Source organism: Felis catus, chromosome D2 (genome assembly GCF_018350175.1).
Source record: "Felis catus isolate Fca126 chromosome D2, F.catus_Fca126_mat1.0, whole genome shotgun sequence".
Taxonomy (NCBI): Eukaryota; Metazoa; Chordata; class Mammalia; order Carnivora; family Felidae; genus Felis; species Felis catus.
Window position 1 is genome coordinate 73348624 of NC_058378.1, and position 19155 is coordinate 73367778.

General features: G+C 52.2%; 1 protein-coding gene across 1 annotated transcript in view; it reads right to left on the bottom strand.

Moving 5' to 3' along the window:
* The window catches only part of HSPA12A (heat shock protein family A (Hsp70) member 12A), a 167583-nt gene that overhangs the window by 90618 nt on the left and 57810 nt on the right, over window positions 1-19155 (bottom strand). The gene's annotated exons all lie outside the window — the stretch shown is intronic.

Consider the following 19155-nt stretch of genomic DNA (forward strand, 5'->3'; position numbering starts at 1 on the left):
GAAAGTCATATTTAAAGATGGCATAAAATGAAGCTTTATTTTTGTCCAAAATAGTCATGAATTATGAAAGCCATTGGCTAGAAACTGGGGGAACAGCAGGCTTTTGTGGACAAAGAAAAGGCGTGGGTAAGATCTAGAAGCTCACAGGACTGCGGAAGAGTCTGAAAGGACCATTGAGTTATGGGAGGGGCCCAGCAGTATAGCCTCTCTTCTTCCCCGTATCGTCCAGTGGGCTGTTTGCACAAGGAAATCTATTATGGAGGATATGAGTGAATTAATGTTTGGATTTGCCCAGTGCCAGGACTGAGTCTCACAGGACCGACCAGAGGTCCTGTGTTATGGCTGCCAAAAAAGGGATGAACTCCTTTATAACCCACTTTGGGAAAAGTCCATCCACTGGTACCACCCTGTGGCAGTCATAACTATAAATGGCTTTACAATTTGACCCAACAATTTTATACCTAAGAATCTATCTACAAATGTGAAAAAACAACAATGCAAAAGCTGGGATTATTTGTGATTGCAAAATATTGGAAACGACACGAATGGTCATTCATAAACTAGTTGGGTATAAACTACAGTACATCTACTCAAGGAAATTCAATGGAGTCATAGAAATGAATGAAGAAACTCTCTATGAGTTAACATGGAATACTTTCCAGGATATATATTACTAAGTAAAACAAGCAAAATATAAAAGACCATGAAATGTATTTTACATTTTGTGTAAGGGGAAATATTTTTTTCGTTTTATATTTTACAAGAAGAAACACAGGAGCAATAAAACTATAAGCTAATAAAAATGGGCAGGCATAAAAAAAAATGGGTAGGCATGGGGAAGGGGATGCGACAGCAGTGAGACATCTATGAACTTACTTTTGTACATAGTTTCAGTTTCAGTTTGGAGGGTTTCGTATATCCAAAAATAAAATTAAGTCCAAAAGATTTTTTTTAATATTTACTCATCTTTGAGAAAGAGAGTATGAGTGGGGGGTGGGGTGCAGAGAGAGAGAGGGAGACAGAAGATCCGAAGCGGGCTCTGCACCGACAGCAGCGAGCCTGATGCAGGGCTCAAACACAAACTGTGAGATCGTGACCTGAGCCAAAGCTGGGTGCTCAACCGCCTGAGCCACTCACATGCCCTAAGTCGGCAGGGTTTTCTAAAACCAAACCCTAAACTTGACATAAGAGAAGCACATCAGCCTTACTCTGCATTATATGAGTGGTAGGCACGATGTAACTTCACAGAGAAAATCTTTAATTCAAGTAATGTTAGGGAGAGTATTTTGACCATGTATCTTTAATATGACACTTTGTGTTGGTAAAAGGAACTGCAAAGACATCTTGAACTTAATTTAGTAGGGTTGTTGCTGGCAGTGGTATTGGCAACATAATTCTGAAGCTGTGTGTTTTGTGTATTAAAGGATAGAACAAATGAACAAATGTCTGATGTTGCAGACCAGGGTTTTGCTGTGGAGAGGAAGATACAACCATAGAATGGGAGGAAAGTGAAGAAAAACCTAGGTTACTGGGTTTAAGTTAGATATATCAGTGTGTGCTTATGGTTTTAAATAATATATACTTCCTAGTTTCTTTTACAGAGAAGACTTAGGAGCAATGGCACTCCAGCAGCAATGAGCCACCTAGAGCCCAGATCTTGGTTTCTAAGTACCATTCCCCACTCAAAGGAAGCTGGGCTCCCAGTTTGCCGGGGACCATCCTGGTTTAAAATCTGAAAGTCTTGCACCCCGGGAACTCCTCCTCTCTCAGGCAAGCCAGGATGGTTGGTTGCTCACCTGGGAGCAAAGGGGTTGCTGGCCTGGAAAGGAGCCAGAATGAGCTCCCAGGCAGACATCACTCCCTTCCAGAAAGCTCCACCAGACACCTCTGCCAGGCTGCAGCATCTGATAGCCTGTGAGAAATGTACTTTGTGCCTGAATACCCCTTCAGACAAGGATGTCCTCACCCCCAGGGCCCCTCACCATGACTGTCTGGTCCTCTCTCTCAGAGGCATTCACAAGGAAATACAAAGTCCCCCCCCCCCCCGCAGTGATCTTAAATGCCTAAAAATGGCCTAACAAATTAACCCAGATTGTAATTTCCTCCCCATGATTCAATCAGCCTGGCCTGGCTCAGGGGAATTCCCTTGTTTTAATCATGTTTCTCTTCAAAATAACTCGTGCTAGGAGCAAGGGAAGCCATTCATGAATCTGTGGTTCCAATTATCTCTCACCTCCTCCGTCCTTATAATTCAATACACTAACAATTTTGTTGAGAGACTTCCTTTGAAGACTATGCCAGAGACTTAAGAAAAAGCTAACATTGGCACATGTGGGCCCCCGGGGAAATACTGGGTTTGCAACCACCAGTTATCCCCAGAAAGCTCCACCTGGCCTTCAGCCAACCCCGTCCCAGTGGGGAGTGGGGAGCTGCAGGCTGGAGGCTAAAGGGGGTACCTGCTGAGGTCTGCACCCAACTCGTGCCCCTGAGGTGGGCTAGAGTGAGGACAGAAGGGCTAAGGCTCCAGCCCTGGTCTAGCAGGTCCCGATCTGTCTGCTCTTTACTGTTTCCTTCTCTCCTGATCAGCCTGGAGGCAAAAGTGGCCCCGGAGACACAGGCCCTGGAAGCAGGCAGCAGGGAGACCAGCAGGGCACAGGGGCCTGGCACTGAGCAGGTCACACAGTCTGGAAGGGGCTGCATGGGAGAAGGCAGACACATTGGCTCCTCTCCCGTGGTCCAGACTCTGTGTCTGGCCTCTACCCCCATTTGTCCTTCTCTCCCATCAGTCATGGCAGAATGACGGTGGGCCCCCAAGGCAGAGCAGATGGGAGCAGGTGCTGCCCCCCCACTTCCCTGCACCCTCACCCCCTAGAGCTCTATCTGAGCCTCAGGCTCAAGTCTGGTAACGAAGGAGCCCTTGTCCCTCTCGGGCTCTTCCCCACGGCTCCCCCTCCCCTGACCTGTGCAGCCTCTCTTGGCTATTTCCTAACTGCACCTGCATTCAATAGAGAGTGACTGTACCCCTTCTAATCTCTTGCACCCCCAGTATCTCACATGCAGGGCTACACAAGCAACACATGGGAACAGTTTGGCAGTTCCTGCAGAAGGTGAACCTAGAATTACCAATTGAACCAGCAATCCCACTCTTCCGTATAGATTCAAGAAAACCGAAAACCTATCTTCACACGCTAAGCAGCTCAGGAATGTTCCTAGAAGCACCATTCACAATGGGCAAAAGGCAGAAATGCCCAGAAACCCCTCAAAGATGAATGGATAAATATGATATAGTTTATCCAGGGGCACCTGGGGGTGACTCAGTCGGTTAAGTCTCCGACTTCGGCTCAGGTCATAATCTCACGATTTGTGAGTTCGAGCCCCAAATCAGGCTGTATGCTGACAGCTCAGAGCCTGGAGCCTCCTTCAGATTCTGCTCCTGTCTCTCTCTGCGCCCCCCTCCCCTCCCTGCTCACGTCTGTCTCTCTCTGTCTCTCAAAAATAAATAAAACACTAAAAAAAGATATAGTTTATCCATACAATGGAAAATAATTCAGCAATAAAAAGGAAGGAATTCTGGCACCTGCCACAACATGGATGAACCTTGAAAACATTTTGCTAAGTGAAATAAGCCAGACGCCAAAGGGCAATACCATGCGGTTCCATTTGTATGAAATGTCCAGGGTAGGTGAATGCACAGAGACCGGAGGCAGATTCGAGGTTGCCAGGGCTGGGGGAGGGGATAGGAGTGACTGCTGATTGGCACAGGTTTCTCTGCGGGGCGAGGGACTTAGTGTGATGGTCGCACAACGTAGTGAATATACTAAAACCCCACTGAATTGTACATTTCACATTGGTGAATTTTATGTTACGTTAATTATCTCTCACCTCTGCCCAGGCCGCACTCAGTACAGTCCGCTAAGATCACCTTGACTTTGACCCTAGCATGGCTCCATATTCCTGGCAAGCTTGTTCTTCGATCCACCCCAAATGTCCCTGCTGTTGGGGAAGATTTTCAGGACAGATTTGGGGACAATGAGGCGGTAACATCCAGCACGGCACATCGAGACATATAAACCAGACATCCAACATTGCTATCCTTGGAAGCTCCCCAGCCCAGCCACTGAAGCTCCTGCTGGACCTTAAGGGTCTCCTCTTCAAAATCACAGAAGCCTAAGGTGTGACTTCAGTGGTCACTTCTTAAGGCAAGTCTTTTCTTCCCTCTCTGCTATAGTGCTATCAGAAAGGAGGAGCATTAGAGACAGTCGAATCACCCAGCTAACAAGGGGGGCCAGTAGGGGCTCCAACATAGAGCCTTGTGGTCTCCCACGGTGGGAGCTGGGCCCTGGCATGAAGGGTCCTCATCACCCAGGGTGGGGCCTGGGGAGGCCAAAGCACCAGCCACAGGCCCTTGGGATCCCTGTCTCCCTGGCTGTCACTTTTACCCGGAATGTTGCTGTCGGTAAGATCTGTCCGTCCCAATGTGCTGGGCTCGGGGTCGCTGCACGATCAGTCCCTGCATTGAAGTCCAGGACTGAGAAGCTCTTCATGGCTTTGAAACATGCTAATTAGGTTTAGGCAATCGAGGTCAATAAATCAGATTCAGTTACCAACTCTCCTGGAGGTACACGAAGCTCCAGAGACAACAGGGAGAAAAATGCACAAGATACCTCAGAAGAGCATTAACCCTTCACAGGTTTGGTTTACGGGGCTTCTGCGTGGCTCAGTTAAGCATCCAACTTCGGCTCAGGTCATGATCTTACAGTTCATGGGTTCGAGCCCCACGTCAGGCTCTGTGCTGACAGCTCAGGGCCTGGATCCTTCTTCAGATTCTGTTTCTTCCTCTCTCTCTGCCCCTCCCCTGCTTGCATTCTCTCTGTCTCTCTCTTTCAAAAATAAATATACATTAAAAAAAAAAAAACCCAAAAAAACAAAGGTTTGGTTCTCTTAGTAAATGTTAATTTTCTTTTCTTTTTTTTTTTTTTAAGGAACATGATGTCTAGGGGAAGATATCCTAACAAGTGCTCCTGTGCTCAGAATTCATTCTACCTAGGGGTGCCTGGGTGGCTCATTCCGTTGAGCATCTGAATTCGACTCAGGTCATGATCTTGCAGTTCGTGAGTTCAAGCCCCACATCAGGCTCTGTGCTGACAGCTCAGAGCCTGGAGCCTGCTTTGGATTCTCTGCCTCCCTCTCTCTCTGCCCCTCCCCCACTCAGGCTCTGTCTCTCTCTGTCTCAAAAATAAATAAACATTAAAAAAAATTTTTTTTAACTTATTCTATCTCAAGAACCCTCCCGGCAGCACCTCTGTGCTGGAGAAAGCTACAGAGGCCAGTGGCTGCACACCCCTCAGGTCATTCAGGCCAGTCCCCTGCCCCGGAGAAGTGTAGAGCTCAAGCCTCCCTCCAGGTGCATTCAGAGAGAGGCAAAGAAGCAGAGAGGGGCCGCTGCTTTACTAAGTGTGACCTCTGCCAGGCACCCAATATACTGTATCTCAGTCTATCCTCAAAAGAGCCTGAGAAACAAGGTGTGGTGTGAGTCAATTTGGGGAGGAGACAAGTCCCAGAGAGGTTGGTGATGTCGTGGTCACACAGCTGCCAAAAAAAAAAACCAAAAACAAAAACAGAGCAAAGACTCCTGACTCCCCCATAACTATCAAGAGCTTGACTTATGTGGACCCCTGGGAGCCCTCCTGGAGAATCTCAAAGCAAGTCCACAGATGGGAGGCTCTCTGCAGAATTGTCACCAGAGGCAGAAGGTGCGACCATAGGGAGCTCCCTGTCCTGACGGCACCCTCGTGCGTCTGTAACAGCCAGGTCCCACGGGGACAGCGCTTGGCTGGACCAATCAGGTGCCTTCCTTAGGTCTGCAAATTTGTAAAGGATTCAGAATGGCCCCAAGTGTGATGGCTCAAAGCCACGAGGCACATGTGTGGGGGACGGGGGGGGGGGGCGCGCAGGGGGGAGGCTGAGAGGGTGACTGAAACCACCTTTGAGAAAGCAGGTGGCAGAGAGAGCTACCTCTCTTTGCCATGGACTCTGTGTGCTGGGACAAGGGCAGCAGAGAGCAGGCTCGGGGCTTCTCAAGTGTGTTCAAGGGGCCTCGATTTGCAAACACAGGGGGTGCAGCACAGCGATGGGCGTGCAGCTCCCGGCAGAAGAAGCACCCACTGTGTGTATGTAGGTGCAGACAGAGGGTGTCCAGGTTGTCCCTAACATGTCCCATTTCTACAGTTCACGGCCACTGATTTTGCCCCCACAGAGCACCTGGCTGCCCCACAGACAGACTCTCAGCAGAATCACATTCATAGAGAGAATAAAACCAGGAAGTTCCCCCAGAGCTTGCTCTCAGCTCCCATCGGCGGGAGGGAGGCCAGGCAGCGTGGAAGGGAGGACGAAAGCCCTGAAAGCCCCTTGGGACACAGGCCAAAACGGAAACGTAGGGGTGAGCCCCCCAGTGACGTCAATGCCAAGCCTGGTGGGAGCAAGCCTCCTCCAGGAGCTGAAATGGGAACTGAGAGGGAAAAAAAAAAAAAGGGCTTTAAGCTGTGCAAGAGCTCAGGGCAGAGCCCAGGTCTGACTCACTTCCTGGGCCTGAACAGAGGGGCCTCGGGAGGATGTTTCCGGGATGAATAAATCCAAAGGGATGAGAGGGTAATTGCAAAATCCCATCGTGGGGAACCCCGGGCTGCCTGCGTGTTTTGCAGGGAAACAGGAAAGCGCAGGAGAGGCAGGCTGGCAGTTTCTCTCTGCAGTTGTTGGAGGTTTCTCTCCAGGTCAAGGGAACTTGCCACAAGGGGTCCAGGTCACTGGTCGAGAGGGCTGCCTCTGGGAGGGGACAATGGTGAAGGGATGTGGCCCCTGAGGAGGCTTGGGGACCAAAGCTGAGATGGGAGGTCTGGAGGGGGCGATTGTCCCCTGGAGCTGCACTGACACCAACTCTAGTCCGGACACCTGCTCCCGGGGCGGCGCCCTCCCAGCCACAGCCACACCTCACCATCCCCCATATCTCCCATCCTCCACATTTGCCAGGTTAGCGACACTCCACGAACTTGGTGATGGATAATGTGGGAGAGGGTAGTTCCAGGATGGAACAGGGGGGGCAGTGAGGACGATGGTGGCTCCACCTGGGACAAGCTGGCTCAGGCTGTCTCCAAGATGTCCAAGTGGAGGTGTCCAGACAAGTGTCTCTGGGGACTGTCCGCATGAGGGGAGGGGAGGGGGCTCTGCGGAGTCAGTGGGTGGCCGAGCCCATCCTGAAGCTAGTATACGGCAGGAGAGGGGAGGGTCCGGGACAGTCCCAGGCCCCGACATTAAATCAGTGGCCAGATAAGAAGCCCTCAGAAGTGTACCCCCACTTTCCCCAGGGGCCAAGTGATGGGACCACGGGGCCCACAGGTCCAGCTCTGCTGGTGGAGTCTGCAGATCAGCAATTATGGAGGACAGACCGCTTGTTAGGCCCAGACCCGGTGCTTCATCTACATGCAGGCCCGCTCAGGGGACGTTTGTTTCTGCTCTTTTGCAGATGTGGGAACCAAGACACCGAGAAGTTACGTGGAGGCTGGAAGGCAGAAGGGCAGAAATGGGCCTGCTGTGGACTGAATGCTTGTGTCTCCCCACAATCCACCTCGAAGCCTTAATCCCCGCTAGGATGATGTCAGCAGGTGGGGCCTTTGGGAAGTAGCAGATCATGAGGGTCGAGCCCTCCTGTGGGATCAGGGCCCTCGCACAGAGACAGGAGAGAGTTTGCTTCCTCTCCCTGCTCCCTGTCCCCCCATGGCCTCCCAATAAGGTGGCCCTCTGCAAGCCAGTAGGGCTTCTCACCGGAACCCAACTATGCTGGCGACCTGATCTTGGACTTCCAGCCTCCAGAATAGTGAAAAAAGATGTCTGTTGCTGAAGCCCCAGGCTCTGGTATCTTTGTTTCAGCAGCCCGAGCTGACTGAGAGGGGGCCAGAGGCTGTCGGGACCCCCGGATGGACTAGGAGAACGGGTGGGCCAAAGCCCACAAACACTTGCAGCCCCAGAAGCTTCCGTCAACTCCATGAGCGATGAGCCAGTCCCCGCTGTGCCCTGCCTCCTTCGGCTCTTTTTCCTCCTTGAGCAGCCAGAGGCCCCAGCAAGGCAACAGCGGGCCCACCCGGGCCCAAGACGTTCCCATAGCTCCCCTCGTGAGGCCCCTGACTGAGGTCATTCAGGTGGCAGCTCCCCCGCGCTACAAAAGCACGCCCCGCACACAACCAGGGAGCAGTGTTTGACCTCCCAGAATCCTCAGCCCTGGTTGGGACGGCCAGGCAGCACCAGCCCAGCAGACAGGCAGCACACAGGAGCCCAAGCATGGCACCAGGGTCAGAGCCAGCCTGGTGAGCGAGGGCTCCTTTTCCTGATCCCACCGGGTCTCGAGAGAGAGCAAAGGGCAGCACAGGCAGGGTGCCGATTCGCTTTCCTCCATCACCTCTTGACCTCGCCTTCACCTGTGACCTCCCTGCCCCTCCTTGTAATAAACAAGTAAACAAACCAACCAATTGCTTCCCCACCGTCTTACACCCTGGCCGACCTGAGACAGCCTCAGGGGGTGTCCCAGCTGACCATTGCCAATTGCAGTCTGAGAAAGTCTCTCTCACTGACTGGCTCCAGGAAGGGATTCCACTGGGCTAATAATTAAGCTCCAGCTGGCCCCAGGCCCTGGACAAGGGCAAAGCTGCAACACAGGCCACTCGGAGAGTTCAAAGTACGTGCGATGATGATGATGATGATGATGGTGATGATGGTGATGGTGATATGGTGATGATGGTGATGGTGATGATGGTGATGATGGTGATGATGGTGATGATGATGATGATGGTGGTGGTGATGATGGTGATGATGGTGATGATGATGATGGTGATGATGGTGATGGTGGTGATGATGGTGATGGTGATGATGGTGATGATGATGATGGTGGTGATGATGGTGATGATGGTGGTGATGATGATAGTGATGATGGTGATGATGGTGATGATAATGATGATGGTGGTGATGATGATGGTGATGGTGATGATGATGGTGGTGGTGATGATGATGATGATGGTGATAGTGGTGATGATGGTGGTGATGATGATGGTGGTGATGATGATGGTGATGGTGATGATGGTGATGATGATGGTGGTGGTGATGATGATGATGGTGATAGTGGTGATGATGGTGGTGCTGACAATGGTGATGGTGATGATGGTGATGATGATGATGGTGATGGTGGTGATGATGATGGTGATGACGGTGACAATGATGGTGGTGATGATGGTGATGATGGTGGTGATGGTCATTATCATGGTGAAGGAGCAGAGCATTAGGTGCTCGCAGACCTTATACAAATTGTGCCTCTCCCACTGAATGACATCACTTACCCTCTCTGAACTTGAGCATCATTAGCTATGTGCTGAGGGGGGTAATATTCACCACAGAGCATGCTATGAGGATCCCAGGGGATACAGGCCCAAGACCTAGGTCAGTGGCTCTCAAAATGTGATCCCCAGACCAGCAGCATAAACACCACTTGGGAACTTACTAGAAATGCAAATTCTCAGGCCCCACCACAGAGCTACTGAACCAGAAACCCTGGGTGAGGCTCAGCGATTGTGCTTTAAGGGGCTCTTGCCACAGTCTGAATTCCTGGGAGACAGAAACACTAACGGTCTTCAGTCTCTCCAAAGACATGGCCCTGCCAGGATTTGCCTTTGAAGCAGGAGCTTGTGGCCCAACTATACTTCTTAGCAGGAGAGTAGACATGGAGAAGAAGTCTTCTGTGTGCCCTCAGCCCATGCCACCAGATAACCTGGGGTCTGCCATCTACCAGGTCTCCAGCCTCATCCATGTGGCCACTGGGCTGATTCCATCCTGCAGGCCCTTCGGGCCTTGAACTCCCCGGCCTCCGTGTCCCTGCGGGCCCCGCTTCCCCTACCTCCTGCTTGCGCCTGAGCTGAAGCTTTGTGTTGGGGTGCCCAAGGTGCAGGTCCCACTGCTGCCCTGTCATTCCCACCTTCTTCTGTCAGTGTACCAGGTCACCATAGCCCCTCAGCCAGCTTCCTAGCACTGACGCCTCTAGGTTCCTCCACTCGACATAACCTCCCAAGCACCCCACTGTTTGGGGGTACCCAGCATTCTCTGCTCCCTCCTTCCCATCTTGTGGCCTGACTCCAACAGTGTCCTCTAGACAGCCTGGCACAGGGCACCCCAGGGGGCTGAGCCAGAAGACTATAACAGCAATTATTCCCGTCTATAGTGCAATCATGACCGTGAGCGTGTGAGTCCTTCCCACAGTTTCTCCATAATCCTCAAACCCCATTCTACAGATGAGTGACTGAGTTCAGGAAGGAAGGTGATGTGCGCAAGTCACACAGGGGCACAAAACCAGCAAGGGCAGGGCATCTGGGAGTTGAACTCCTCCTTGTCTGACTCTGAGAGGGAGTCTTTACGGCTGGAATCAGCCAATGTATCTTCCAGAAGTGGGAAATCTAATATTGGCTATGAAGTTGTTTCCTGCCTGTTCTGTATTAGCCCATCCCTTCCCCAGACCTTCAGGACAAGCATGCCCCTCCCAATGGCCTGGTGACACACTTTCAGAGTGCCTGATGTGAGGTGACAGAAGGATGTCTCTTCCCTGCCACCACCATCGTTCCCAGGATCCTCAGGGCCTCTGGGGTGAGCCCTGCCATCCCTCGGGGCCGGAGCCAGTGCTCAGCCATTTAATTTGCATGCGAAGGGAACAGCTAAGCCCAGAAGCTGGTGCACTTGGAGACACCAGGGATCCGAAGTGATGGGGAGATTTCAAGATTCAGTGAGAGAACGGCCTGGCCCGACCCTGCAGCCCGTGTCCTCTCTGTCTGTGGTATCACGTGGCATTAGCTCCTCACAGTGGCTGAGCCCTCCCCTAGTCTGTGAGGGCTCCTGGGCGTGCAGCTATACCCTGTACCGTGGGCCCTTCACCAGGCCCAGAACAAAGCCAGGCGCTGCGACATGGCCTCTTGTGAGCTGACTCCACCCGGGACTGGACTGGGGCAGCTGATGCCATAAAGAAAGGAACGTGGCCCTGGGGTGGTGGGGGGAAGGGCTTCAGGGGCACCTGCTGTCCTTGGGCCCCTCTCTGGCCTCCACCTAAGTGTCCCCATCCCACTCACCTCTGCTTTGCTGAACTGACTGTCCCATCTGGCCTTGGCATGCTCCCCTGCACCCTCTGTGGCTAAGCCAGGCCTTTGCTCCGGGTGCCCAGGTGCCCGTCCACAGTCCATTTCACCCCGCAGTCTTTGCCCGTCACCCTCCTCCCCCCATCATCTGTCAGCAACTCTGTGCCCCTCAGGAGACACCATGAACCCCTGCGGCTTCTGTAGGCGCACGTCCACACCTGGGAGCACCACCTCAGGCTCATCTACTGGGACTCCTCCCTCCCCGGGGGGCCCCACCCCTCTCCCCAGCGTCTGGGCTCCCCTGACAGCTTTCCCAGCTCTTGGCCGCATCCTCGTGCTGCCGTCTGGTCACCTTCAAATCTGTCCCAGGCAGGGCGGAGTGCTTCGCGCCCCACCCCCGCCTTCCCGGCTGCAGGCAGCTTCGCTTCCATGCATGCTAAATTCTTTCCACTTAGGCTTATAGCAAAGCTCTGTGATCAAAGCCGGTGGCACTGACGTTTCCTACTCAGAGCGAAGCTTTGGAATTTAGAAAACCTTTTTATCTTTTAACAAAGCCCGGCTTTCAAGACCACCGTTTTGCCAAGGAGGCAACACAAAATAAAAACTCAACTTCGACTGTCATAGCTGAGCAATGAATTTATTATTCTAGCAGAAATGCATCCATTCTCTGAAGCACTTAAAGCCATTGATCAATGGATGCCACCAAGCATCGGGGTTTAAAGGCAATTAAAAATACATCAGTTTTACTTTTTTTAGACTGTTATTTCCATAGGATGCTTAAAACTACAAACTGGTACAACACGGAACTTAATGTAATCTTATTAGTTAGAATTATAAACAATATATATATATATATATATATATTTTTTTTTTAACAGAGACCTTTAAAAGTGTGATGTGAGCAGGACAAATGGGAGGCCGCAGTGTCTCATACAAATTGCCTAATGACTGCAATAGGTACCTGGACCGGGTTCAAAAATGGGAGGTATGGACAACTTGGACTCAGTTCAAGTTTGCTTTTAATTTGATTTACTCCCGAAGCACCAAAGAGACAATGCAAAGGGTAAACAGGAGTCCAGAAAGCCTCCGGGGGGACCGTGGCTGCGTGCGTCCCTGTGAACTATACTCTGACACCCAAGTGGTAGGAGGCGCCAGCCAGTCTCCCGGACGCACTCCCTGTACGTCTGCTTCATCACCACCTGCGGGTTAAACATTTGCTGTGTGGCAACGGGCGCTCTCCGCTCTCCCCATAACTGGGCCTGCATGCGGTCTCTGCCCCGGAATGTTCCACGGGCAGCTCAGGGATGGTCTGCCATCCTGGTAAGTGACCCGAGGGTAATAAAGGCAATAATTTAAAACCGTGGGTTTTAGAATAATTCTTGTCTTTCTTTTCCAACCCCTCCATTTCGAGGACATGAGTGGGGACCCCTTAGGTGGACAGAGACACAGTGCGGCCACCTGCACCTTCCTGCTTCTCCCTTCCCCCTCGAATCCCTCCACCCTCACACCCATTGTACTTGCAGCGGGAGGATGCACGCTCAGAAGCGTGCTGGCACGTGTTTAACAACCCGTGAAGATTCCCGAGGTGTAAACACACCCACGTGGCTGATTTTTAGCCCTACCCGCGTGATGTCACCCAATGGGGAGTGGGGAAGAGATGTTCACTGTTGTGTCCCATTTCCACTGTATAGATACAGTAAACGTAAATAACCTCCAGCACGGTGATCACAGTAAAACGATTAGAAAGGACGGTTTTTATCACGACTTTTAGCTTTCATATAATTTATTCCACTGTTATATTCTATCTTAATTTTCAACAATGCCTGTGTCTGACAACTGACTCACAAAATTCCTGAAAATTTAACGTTCGGCTCTCAGGATCTGCCACCGGCCGGCTCTACCGTATGCCCCGGGCGTGTCCCGATGGGCCATGGGTTGGAGAGGGGAAGGACATGCTTCAGCACTCGACACGAGATGGTTACCTGACGCTTCCAAACAAGATAGCCTTTAAATATGCACCTGAGTTTGCTGATTCACTGTTGGGATTTTTTTTTTTTTTTCCTCCCATAAACCCCCTAATCTTGTGCAATGCACTTAATTCCCAAAAGGGCAACTGGGCATCGACTAGTCACAGTGAAACCTCAAGGTGGCGCCCTAACAGCAGAGCTTAGACGGTGCGGAGAATTCTTCCGAGGAGACCCGAAGCCCTTGAGAGACCAGTCAAAAGGAGCTGCCCTCTGACTGAAGCCTTTGGTTGTCCTGTCGACCCAGGGACAAGAGATCCTCCTGTCTGGCCCATAATCCCTGTAACCCAAGCCTGGCTTCATCCCTCCAGGGTGGAAGTGTCCCTGTGCCCTCCGGTCACAAAGTCGTTGAATGCTAACATAGGTCAGTTCGCTCCTTACAAGACAAGCAACAAAATATCCTTCTTAAAATTCTCGAGCGGATAACCATCACTCCTGGCACACGGTTTCAAAGCCATCCCAAGGCCTGGAGCAACTGTGGCTTCTCTTTGCAACGTGGCAAATCCCCAAGTCGTGGATGAATGTCTGGGGAGTTTACGCACAGCGGCAGTAGTGACCTCCCAGCGCCAAGGTCCAGCGCAGTTTAGATCGGAAGCACGTCTGGGTGCCCAAGACAAACAAGAATATGAGGGGCGCCTGGGTGGCTCAGTCAGTTAAGCATCTGACTCTTGATTTCAGCTCAGGTCATGATCTCTTGGTTCGTGAGTTCAGGCCCGGCATTGGGCTCTGCGGTGACAGCACGGAGCCTGCTGAGGATTCTCTCTCTCCGTCTCTCTCTCTGCCCCCTCCCTCGCTTGTGCGCGCTCTCTCTCTCTTTCTCAAAACTAAATAATAAATAAACTTAAAACAATTTTTTTAACTTTCAAAAAAGAACATGAAAGTGGGAGAGACCAACTCCCTCAGAGGAGCCCAGGCAAGAAGAGCCCCATTAAGAGAGAGGGACAGAACATCCCTGACATGGAAGGGACGGGGGGTGGGTGGCCTCAGGGCCACGGCCCCCTCCCTCAGACACTGAACTCAGCTGTGGGCATGTGACCGTCTGCCCGATGAGCTGTGAGGGGGAAGTGACACCCGGTGCCAAGATGCCATGTTCTTGCCTGCCTTGCCAGGAGACCGGGAAGGTTCTAGGTGGCAGCTTCTCTGTCAGCCTCTGTCTCCAAGGACAATCTGGAGCAGAGTCGCATCTAGCCCACGATGGAACCGGAGACATGTCTGCTCCCCAAGCTTTACTTAATCTATCCTGATGGACACGTGGGCAGCTAGGAGTGCGAGCCACGTTCCGGAATCTGGACGGTGCAGGGTACGTGTGGGGAAGGGCACAGAGCCCGATGTGGATGGCGAGCAGGGTGGTGTGTGCGTGAAGAGGAGACAGCAAGGAGAGAGGGGGCCGGGGACGGATGCACAAGGGCCTCGAGCCTTGTGTTCTCACAGCGCCCCTCCCCCATCCGCACGCACCCACTTAGGTGACTGCAACGGCTAGAGGACATGGACGGTGCCAGCCGGCCCTGGAGGAGCTTCGAGTTACTGAGAGGAGGCACGCGTTCGTGGGAGAAGGCCGGTGACCGGCACAAGCCGCGTCAGCGCCAGCTCAATCTCACACAAAGGGTAGGGACCCGGGTATCTGCCCAGGGCCTGCCCAGTACGGGCAGCTGAGAAGAACAGGCCTTCCAGGCCCACCTGCAAAGCACCATCACCTCCTCCACCTCCTCCACCTCCTCCAGCCTCCGCTCACTGTGCCTGACTGAGAACACAAGGCCTAGTGGCTTCCCCTGGGAAGAAGGGTCCTCACTCCAGGGTCCCATTCTCAACCTCCCACGTCTCAGGGACCCTTTGGTCACCTGGGGACACCTCCGGATCCCTCCTCAGAATCGTGTTTTTAAACTCACAAAACAAATCACACCGGGTTACAAAGGAACCTCGTTATTTACCAACGTAATGGTCAAAATACTTTTTTTATTTAATATTTCTCGATTTGGGGGAAGATCGCAAGCGGGGGAGGGGCAGAGAGACGGGGACGCAGGATCAGAAGCGGGCTTTGCGTTGACAGGCCGAGAGCAGGGAGCCCCGACGCGGGGCCCAAACTCACAAATCGTGAGATCCTGACCCGAGCCGAAGCCAGGCACTCAACCTGACCCAAAAGATTCTAAAAAATGTGAGATACTGATATATGTGCTTTCTTTGAGCGCATTCAGTATAATGACCTAGTAGAAGCTGACAACACCTGTAATCTTGAAGGAGAGATTTCAAGAGATCTCCAGAAAAGGGAGGTAACGTAAGACTCTTCTGGGGTGTCTATGAGGGACAAGCCACAGCTTCACCGTCAGGGGCGCGGCCTACATTCACGATGGAGGAAATGCTAAATTTCATCTAGAGGCAGCGAAAATAAGGGCCATGAATTTTTTCTGACCCCGTGACTCCGAGCCCCATTAAGAACTCCTGCTCTGGCCCACCCTGTGGCTCACTCTCTCGCCACCCAATCAGTGCCGCGGTGGCCCCGTCAATTATTATTATCGTAAACGCCGCCAAGTCAGCCCTGAGCGATTTGACACGCACATGCCCGGATGTTCTCCTTCCCAGCGAGAAGGTGCTCGTGGCTGTGACACGTCTGCAGAAAGACAGACGGAGGTGGCAGCAGGAACCAGGGGACTGTGAGGCCAAGGTGAGGCCAGGCAGACAGGCTTTCCCGGGCCCTGCTCCCAGAAAGTCCCTTCCTCTGCCCACCGTGGTGATTGCTTAATTGGTGCTAAAAGGATCACATTCAAAGCACTCAGCCTCCCTCCCATCTTTCTGTTTCACATCCTCGTTCTAAATCAACCTCTCAGCTGTCAGCCAGCCCCGGGGACCCCAGGGGCTGCACCGGGCTCTGCCTCTCCAGGAGCCCCTTGGCCACCTGAGCTGCGCCTGCCCGTGGACCTGGGGTCCTTGAGTCCAGTCATCAAATCCAACTCAATCCAGTAAGGATTTCTTAAAACAAGACTCAAAACGTGCCAAGCGTAAAAGAGTGTTAATACCCTACTATGTTAAAATCAGAACATAGCAGTCATCAAAAGACACATCACAAATTGGAAAAAGGAAAGCCTCAGATCAGGAGATGATGATCATTACATCCGTGACTGGCAAAGGACTGGTATCCACGATGAATAAAATGCCCACATATCAATTTTAAAGAGACAGTTTATTAAAAACAAAAAAAATAGAGGGGCACCTGGGCGGCTCAGTGGGTTAAGTTCCAGCTCTTGGTTTCAGCTCAGGTCATGATCTCACAATTTGTGAGTTCGACCCCCACATGGGGCTCTGCGCTGGCAGCGTGGAGCCTGCTTGGGATTCTGTTTTCCTCTCTCTCTCTCTCTCTCTCTCTCTCTCTCTCCCTCTCTCTCTCTCTGCTCCTCCCCTGCTTGCCCTCCATCTCTCTCTCTCTCAAAAATAAATAAATATTTTTTTTTTTTTAATGGAGAAAAACAGTGACCAGGCACTTCACAGAGGAGGCCACACAAAGGGCAAACAGGTGTTTATAGAGATGCTCGGGCTCTGTGCTGGGACCAGGAAAAGGCACGCTGAGGCCATGAAAAGATGTAACTGCTGATTGGCAAACAATTTAGAAACGTAACGATCCCAAGGGTTGGTGACAATAATGGTGAGCGCTAGGCGCCTTTGTGCACGACTCGCAAAGAGGGTAGTAACTGGTTCAACCACTTTGGAGCGAGCGGTCTCTAAAAAACTGGAGATATGGGAAGGTTGATAGCAGCACTGTTCATGACAGCTCAAATTCAGAAAGAAAACCAAGATGCCCTTTCCCTGGACGATGATAAATGAATTGTGGTGTAGTCACCCAATGGAAGATCACATAGCAACGCAAAGGAACAAACTACAGGAAAGCAAAATCAAGCCAAGAAGAAACAAGCAAGACAACATATTCCAGTAAGGCTCACACACATCCCATCAACTGTTAAACGAACAAACAAGGGACGAAATCATGTAGCGTTCAGGCTGGTGGCTGCACGGTGGCAGGAAGGGGTAGTGTCCCTGAGGCCTGCACCAGAAGCGCCGTGGGCCTCAGTGCTGTTGCACAGTCAGCCGTGCCTCCTGGGACAGCCTCCCGACCAGCCTCCAGCTCCCACTCCCCCCTCCCCAATCCGTGTTCTCCCACCGGCCAGGGTGCACTTCGTGCAATAGAAACTGGAGCACATCGTCCCCCAGATTGAAACCTCCAGCGTCCACAATATAACCTCAAGTGAAAATAAACCAAGGTGCGATGTGCTTGGCACACCAGCATTTGTGGGCTTTAAAGTGACAGTACATGTAGATGTGTCTTCGCTCATGCGTCCACAAGACCTCCCTGGGAGGACACAGAAGGACTTGGCTACAGTGGTGGCCTCTTGGGGAACCAGGTGGCTGAATGGGGCGGAGACTGGCCACGTGCTCACCAATCCATTTCCTCTCCCCGGGCCCACAGGGAAGGCCCACTTCCCAGCTTCCCTTGGGGTAACTCGGGAGCCACGGGACTACGAGTGATGCCCGTCTGCGTTAAGCCAGGCCCCGCTGTTCCCAGCCCTCCCATAAGGCTGGAAATGCCCTCTGGGAATGGTGGAGCCGTATAGTGAAAGGACACGGATCTCTGATCACTGCTGAGAATGGGGCCCTGGGGAGGCAGGGTGCCAGCCGGGGAGCCCCTGGCTATGTCATGAGGAAAGCCTGTCGAATGCCACGTCACTGAGAGTTGGGAGCGCTTATTAGGGTAGCCCATAGGGGCTGCCCTGAGCAGTGCAAGGGGTAGGACTCAGTGCCTTAGTGTCTACCCTTTTATGTGTTTTACATAAAACATATGTGTTGTACGCATTCTGTATTCAAAAGCTTTGGTTCAAAGGACATAACCTTCCAGTGGCTCCATACCAGGTCCCCGGCGACCTTCCTGCTGGTCTTAAACACTCCTGACTTTTCCCCAGACTCATTCAGGTCCCTGTCCCCTGTTCCCACTGCCTCTGGTGCTTGTCACCGGGTCTTTACCCGGTTGATCCCTTGTCATCCAGAGGCAGTGGAGAGTGTCCGGTTTCTATGGTACATCGCCCAACGTCCTCGTTCTGCAGAACATCATACCCTGATATCTTTCTCGTTGAGTTGTTGATTTATGGCCTTCTTCTTTCTACTAGAGTGTGGGCTTCATTGCAGCAATAACTTTGTCTGTGTTGTTCACTTCCGTGCGCACAGAACTTTGAGAGGGGCCTAGACTCCGTAGCTGCTCAAGAAAGGTTCGTAAGATGAATGAGTGAGTGAGTGAATGAATGAATATCTAACGGTTATGTTTGGGAAGTTAGGTTTGACACCTGGGGGACTGTCTGCCCAACATAGTTGCCCTGGGCGTTACCGTGTCCTGAAAATGAGGCCTGGTGCCTAATGTCCCAGCTGATTGGCTGAGGAGTGAGTCCCTGACGGAGCTGGGCCCAGGAGCTCCTTCCCAGAGATCTCTGAGTTGAGATGAGATAAGCAGACATCAATACAGGTAGACTGTCTCTGGGTGGGACCGAAGCCATCACACTAACGTGGGCCAGTCAGTAGGGCCCCAAGATGCTGAGCACAAGCCTGCAAAGGGTGAGGGGAGGCCAGAGAGGGGAGCCCCGGGAGCCCCCAGTCCTGCCGGCCCTGGGCTCTGCTGCAGTGACCCTGTGGGCGTCATGGAGCCCCTGGGCCCTAAGTACAAGGCCTCCTTTGCTTGTGTGGACTGGGGACGACTTTCTGTAACTCATACTCAGGAGCACTGGCGACTAGAAGAGTTCCAGAGGAACTGAACTGAAAACCCTCACGGTGTGGTCTCTGAGCTGGCTCTGGGGCTGGATTTCCCTGGGTGAGCTAGCCGACTCCTTCCCCCCCTGACCAATGCAATGTTCAAATCCTGGGGAAGGCGTGTGGATGACTCCCGGAACAAGGGCAGTGACTGACGCCCTGTCAGGGTGTCCTGCGTGGGAGGAACCAGGGCGGCC